Here is a 7,403-nt window from a genome sequence, read left to right on the forward strand (position 1 = left end):
AATTTTTACAGGGAAGAGTCTATTCCTTAAGAATGTTATCTAAAGCAGGAATCTATTGAGTCCTGCTTAAGATTTCTAGTGTATAAAAGTAGAATGTATAAGGGAAAAGGTGCCTGAGCAGCTTACTGAAGCTTTAAAGACTGTTGGCCTCACATTTTAATGCAATTCATGTATTGATCTTTGTCATATTGGATAAGATTTTAAAATTAAGCAGGGTATGCTTTTTAATTGAAGTTTTTTGCAGTTTGAGTGATCTACTTGCTTTTATATATATATATATACATTTATCTGAAGGATATATTTTCCTCTTTTTTTTTAAAGAGCTCTTCCTCAAAAAAAGAAAATAGGTCTTCATTGAACATGATGATGTTAGGTTTCTGTTTCTTTTTTTGTAAGACTTCTGCATATCTAAGCAATGTTTCTCTGCTAGCTGCATCTCTTGCCAGTACTCTTGAAAATGCCATATGTCTGCAAGTTAGCATTTGCTTATCTGCCATCTTTGACTTTCACACAGTTTTAAAGTAATTGGTGTCATATTCTTGAATTTATTGTACTTCCAAGATATGAAAGTTTTACAATCTTTGCCTTATATCAGCTTTCTCAGAATACTTCTTCTGTCTTTTGCTTGTTGGACTAATAATCTTCAAGGCACACACCCTCTAAAATTTAGCTTCACTACAAGATCTTCCAGATAACATGTTCTACCTCTTTTTCTTAATGCTTTTGAAGATCAGGGATGCTCAATTATAACTCATTATGTATTGTGTCATACAACATGAAAAGGCTTGGTGTTGTGAGGTTTTGTTATCCTACTCTCATTTTAACTATCTCACTTTTAAAAAGCAGCACTTATATCCCTTTCCACATAGCTTTTTTGGCAAATGTTTTGAAATTGAGATGTACCCTCCAGCATTTTCCCTTTGTGAAATGAAATTAAAGTGAACAGCTGGGCACCGGTGGCTCACGCTTATAATCCTAGCTACTCTGGAGCCTGAGATCTGAAGATTGCAGTTCAAAGCCAGCCTGGGCAGGAAAGTCCCTGAGACTCTCATCTCCAATAAACCACTAGAAAACCGGAAGTGGCGCTGTGGCTCAAGCCGTAGAGCGCTCGCCTTGAGCTGAAGAGCACAGGGACAGCGCCCAAGCCCAGAGTTCAAGCCCCACGACCGATCTAAAAAAAAAAAAAAAAAATTAAAGTGAACAATTTAGGGAAAATGTTCCTTTAAGGAAAATTTCACAAAGTATACTTCCAATGACATTTCTTGAGTATACCTTTTGTGTTCATAGCTGTTTTAGACTTTATAAATTATTTTGGCCAGTATCAGTTGAAAGTGTTTAAACTTTCTTTTACTGAGCCTTGAGAGTAGCACTTGTGAGCTTAGGGTACTTAGTGTTTGGCTATCATAATATGTATGAATGCATATGATATACAAATATCTTTGTTTTGTCATTTGATCTAGGTGGTTCTTGTATTTCGTTTTCCCCAGAAAATAATAACTTTAAAATCACAAATTAAGAGGGTACCACAAGGTAACATCCATCAAATTGAGCTTTATGCAACATTGAATAAAGCTTGTCTATCTCTTCAGGAGCCAAACTTGACATTTGCTTAGATCTAGATCTTTATTCATTAATTTATAATGTGGCAGACATGTTTTGATGCTTCTCAACACCATTTCTGTCACTTTAAAACTGAATATATATTAACTGCAGTGGGTTCATTTAACAAATGGAAAGAAATAAGATGCTGATATTTTGATAATTCATACCATTTTAAAGTTGGATTTAGTCAAGAACTTGACATATTTCTCAAGTATTTTTTTCAGAGGATATTTTATCGTTTATGTAGGTTATCCATTCACCAGGTATATACTCGGTCAAACTGCTTCTTGGTCAGAGAGTTATTTTAAAACAGCTTTTTTAAATCAGTCATTTGTTGAGATTTAGCACTGGGACCTTAAAGCGGTATTGTGATCACAGAACATTCTTGCTGAAATATTTTCTGCAGTTAATTTATTAAAGATCGAACGCCTGAACTGCTCATTCAAAACTCAGACCTGTAAGCTTCATGGAATTTAAAGGATCCTTTTGTTCTTGTTAGGCTTATTATGCTCTTGAAATGAGTTATTAATATGAATTCTCATCTAGGGAATTTTGAAAAAAGTAGGGATTTAGTACTTGCAGCAGGATTAAATTTTTTTTATCTTGTTTGCACTAGGGCCCAATGAAACTTCTTCCTATTTATTCAATTTTTGCCTATCATATAGTATTTTTTTAAATTAAAATGAGGACAGTTTACATTAGGTGCAAAATAGGAATAAGCTTATCTTATTTCCACCCTGTCCCTCCTCCTTGTCCTGCTCTTTTTTGGGCTATGTATTAGACATTCTGTTAAAAATGCTTTCTTAGGTAGAGGGACCTCGGAAGTTTTTTAAAAAATTAACGTCCATGAGAAATGTGACATAATAACAACCTTAAAACCCCCATGATATTGCATCTTTTTTGCTAGTGGTTCCTCATTGACTTTTTGTCTCCCATCAATGAGATATGGGCATTTTCAAGTGATACCCTTAAAGCATGGCCGTTGGTCAACCTGACCCTTATTTACTGTTACTGCATTTGAGTAGTCTATGAAGTTTAGGTTCCAGAAAAATTAGGATCAGGACTTGATAGTACTTACCTAAATATGTCCCTAAGTGCCCATGCCTAACTTGTTAATTTAACTTCTTCCTTCTGTCCTATGTAGGGATTAAAGCATAAGCATTGCAAGTTGCCCTAGCGAAACATAGTTTTTGGGCTTTGAGGAAATTACAGTGTGTAAGATTAAGCAACTTTTTAAAAATCAGGTGGCCTTTTAAACTTAAAATATATTAAGATTTTCTTTTATGTGTTGACACTATTATTTGCAGCACTTTAAAAAAGACGTGGAATAAAAGTTTACATAGCCCTCTAAGGATCTTGTTGAGGACATTAAGATACAATTCTTGAGCTGCTAGACATCAGCTTTTAGCAGTGTTCAGTGTATGTAGTGGCACAACATGTGGGTGTATAATAACAATTTTGGTAACATTAGGAGCATGGTCTATGAAAAAAATGTTAGTTCTTATAATGTGATTGCTTTTCTATATTTGTTTTACATGCAATATTCAAATTTGTCCTTGTAGCCCTCCAGTTGTTCCTAAGTTCATTGTAAGGAAGTAGAGTTTTGAGTCAGAGGCCTTAAACGTGTCATATACAAGCACCATCATTTTTTAAGTCTGAAGTGAAACACCCAATATGAATAAGCTAGTAATAAGCTAGTTTGCTTTGTTTTACAGTGCTGGGGATTGAACACATGGCCTCATGCTTGCCAGGCAAGAACTCTACCACTTGAGTTGCATCCCCAGCTAAATAAGCTAGTTTTTTATATTTCAGCACATCTCATCCAACATGAATGAAGACTTCCTTGATCATGGGAAAATTCTTTGATTTTTTTCCTCTCCAGAAACTAGCCTAATGTTTACAGTGCTTTGAATATTTTTTTTTGGGGGGGGGGGGGGAATAAGTATTAGATGGATACTGAGTGATGGATATTGACTGAGGTCTTCAAGAGGGATGATAACCCTCCCGTGATATTTCATATTGAAAGGAGGAAGGGATACGAGATTAAAGTCCCTCTAAAGAAGGAAGAGATTGTGAAATGGATGTATTTCAATAATAAATTATGCTTTTCAAATAGACAATATTCCAAGCAATTGCCTTTGCTGCCCCAACCCTTTTCCTCCATTTCTTGGTATAAAATGTAGCAGGGCCTAGGTGGAAAAGGTTGGTATCAAAGTGTCAGACCAGGAATATAAACATTTTTCTATGACCTTTTATACTTACGTTTTTAAAAATTCTAACCTATATGTAGGAGTTTAGTTAATGTTGTGTGTAAACAGAGGTTAACCTTTGGAAGGTATAGGGTTGTTTATTTTTGTTTTGTTTTATTTTCTTACAAAGATTACCTGAGTCTGCCTTTATAATGGTATAGAATATGTAGTTAATTATAACCTGTAAGTTACTTAAAGGACCAGAGGACTTGTCAGTTTTCCAACTCACATGGTGCCATCTAGGACTCATGCTGTTTACAGGAACTATCATAGCAAGGTAATGCTTTTCCTTCAAAACTTTGAACTCAGCTTAAAATGCAGTAAATGTAGCTTGTCAAAAAGATAGAGAATAACAATAGACTTCTAGTTCTTGTATTGATGCAGTAGACATAGAGAGAAACCATCGGTAGAGACTGTCAGCTTTAGAACATGACTTGAAAAGGTGATAGGGATGGATGGGCAAAGTAGAACAAAGCTGTTTTTCTTGGCATTAGAAAATTCTTTTGTAAAGAAGACAAGTGTTTCTCATTTTAAAAGTGTTCTTTTGTCTATTTGCCAGCATTTTTTTTTCAAAGTTAATGCATTGCTGCTACCTGGAGATATCTAATTTCATTTTGTACAAATCATGTGATTTTTTTTTGCCATTGTTACAATGCATTTTATTTATGAGGTGTGTGATTTAAAAATATCTAAATGCTGTATGAAGTGACTTGTTTTAAAGGAATAAATGAAATGAAAACATTGCTGTTTTAGCATATTTTTGGATCAGGGCAGAGGGCAAGTGAAAAACTCCTACACTTAATTACATATGATGAAATCAGACCACAGTTCTGACTTGTTATCCAGACCTGCCAAATTTCACAAAAGTCATTTAAGCGGACTCAATCAATGTAACAGGAGAAAGTGTTTGTACTTTTTTTCACACCAAAGAGCATTTGAAATATTTCTTTACCAACTAAACTTCCTTCTAAATCTCCTAAAGTTGTACTTTTTTGTCCTTTGCTAACATATTGTCCAGGAGGGAATGTTGAATTGCTCCTGCTCATTTATAATAGACTAAGATCCGTGTTCACTTAGATGTTTAAAAATGGCAGTGATCCTATGGGAAAACAACTCCAAGGTCAGGGCTGGGAAGGTGGCTCAGTGGTAGAGCGCTTGCCTTGCATGCTTGAGGCCCTGGGTTCGATTCTTCAGCACCACATAAGCAGGAAAAAAAAAAGCCGGAAGTGGCTCAAGTGGTAGAGTGCTAGCCTTGAGCTGCAGAGCTGAGGGACAGTGCCCAGGCCCAGAGTTCAGGCCCCACGACCGGACCCAAAAAAAAACAAAAAAACTCCAAGGTCATTAGAATTGATCTGAGTTTAGGCTTTCTTATTCGGGCTACTTTTCTTTCTCACTGGGAGATTAATAAATACAATATGTTTTCATAGAAATATTCAAATAGTAGAAATGATGGAATACATTACTGGGAAATTTAGATCTAGCAGCTCTTAATAGGTCTGCATATAAACATTTAGAATTATCACTTTAATAAATGATCTGGATATTCTACCAAAATTCTATAAATGTATGACTGTTTATTTGCTACAGCAATAGCCTTAACAGTAAATCAGGTTGCACAACACATACAATAATGGCAGTGGCTTTAAGAGAGACAGACTAAGCCGGGCGCTGGTGGCTCACGCCTGTAATCCTAGCTACTCAGGAGGCTAAGATCTGAGGATCGCGGTTCAAAGCCAGCCCGGGCAGGAGAGACCGTGAGACTCCTATCTCCAATAAAACTACCAGAAAACCGGAAGTGGCGCTGTAGCTCAAGTGGTAGAGTGCTTGCCTTGAGCTGAAGAGCTGAGGGACAGCACCCAGGCCCAGAGTTCAAGCCCCACGACCGACCAAAAAAAAAAAAGAGAGACACTTTAGTGCCATAACAATGTGTCATTGGCAGAAATGTTAACTTCAACCTCCTAGTCCATCTATCAGCACTTAGTTTTTATTATGTCAGATTAGTACCAATCTCCAGAGGAAAGAGGACAAAGGGTTGGAAAGAGATGAGGGATATCAAACAGGAGAGAACTGAGGATTGCATTGAGTCTAGATGGAAATGGGTACTTGATGTACTTAGCAAGAGGAGAAAGGAATAAGAGTGAAGAGAGGTCTGAGCATGGACATTACAGATTCAATTTGTGTGCATATGCATGTATACATGTGTGCCAGTTGTAGGGCTTGAACTCAGGGCCAGCTGCTGTCTCTGAGCTTTTTTGCTCATGGTTAATGCACAACCACTTGAGCTACAGCTCCACTTCCAGCTTCTTGTGTAGATAATTGGAAATAAAAGTTTTATGGATTTTCTTGCCTGGCCTGGCTTCAAACCACTTTTCAGATCTCAGCCTCCTGAGTAGCTAGGCTTATAGGCACAAGTTACTAGCACCTGGCAACAGGTTTAAATTTAGTGTTCCTTATAAAACTCTGATGCTAATAGATAGTCTCAGACCTCAACGTGCATTAGGACAGAGGTAAGGGACAGCTGAGTCCTCCAGATTCCCATGGTAAATGATTCAGAGAAACACTGCTTTCAGAACCCAATATGGGAACAAACGTGTACACTGTGGTTAAGCAATGCCAGGACCCCTTCATCCAGATCTACTTAATTATACCTCTTAGTACCCATTTAGTTAGTTTAGGTTTAAGACTAATACTGCTTTGGTGATTAATGTAGCGATCTCTTAGATATGGCCTAATCTGGTCTAACCTATGATTTACAGCCAAATTAAAATTATCCTCATTAGAATCCCTCTGTTCTCTTTCCTTAGTCCTTAGTTGAATAACATCTTCCTGTCCCCTCCACCTAGTATTTTAGAGGTTCACTTAAGGCCCCAACATATGGTATCTCATGAACATGCAGGACACTAAGGATGTTTCCTACAGATGGTGATAGTATATTTTCAAATGAACTTAATTTTTTTCTTTGGAGAGGGGAAAGAGACGCAATATACATGTGACTAATAATGAATAAGTATCATGAATGTTTTGAATGGAGGCCCACAACTATTTTTTGGAGTTCAGCATTGTAAAGAGCCTGAGTAAAAACTGAGCATGATTTGCTGTGGTTTATTTTTTTAAAGCTGTGTGTGTGTGTGTGTGTGTGTGTGTGTGTGTGTGTGTGTGTGTGTGTGTGTGTGCAGCCTCTGATTATGAGGGAGGTGACTACACTCCAACAGCATGCAAAGAGATGGACATGAAGTGTGGAGAGGAATGAATCAGGTGAGCTGAGCTGTCATTAGGTTTCATACTCAAGTTATCAAATCAAACAAGAACTCACAACGAACAGCAACACACTTCAAATGACCTATGTTTGCCAGTGACTTTGAAGTCTTCCCTCCCACCTTCTCACTATTCTAGGAACCTTAGATGCTTCAGGCAAAAATAAAACAAAGCAAAGCTAGGATCAATTCCAGGGAAAACAAGTCAGAGAATAGCAAACATCCAAGTGAGGAATAATGATTTCTTTCAGCTTGGATGTTTGTGTGTTTTGTGGGAAAACTGAGTCTGGTAAAGTAA

This window comes from Dipodomys spectabilis, unplaced genomic scaffold, assembly GCF_019054845.1.
Source record: "Dipodomys spectabilis isolate Male_0828 unplaced genomic scaffold, ASM1905484v1 ptg000069l, whole genome shotgun sequence".
NCBI classification, from domain to species: Eukaryota; Metazoa; Chordata; class Mammalia; order Rodentia; family Heteromyidae; genus Dipodomys; species Dipodomys spectabilis.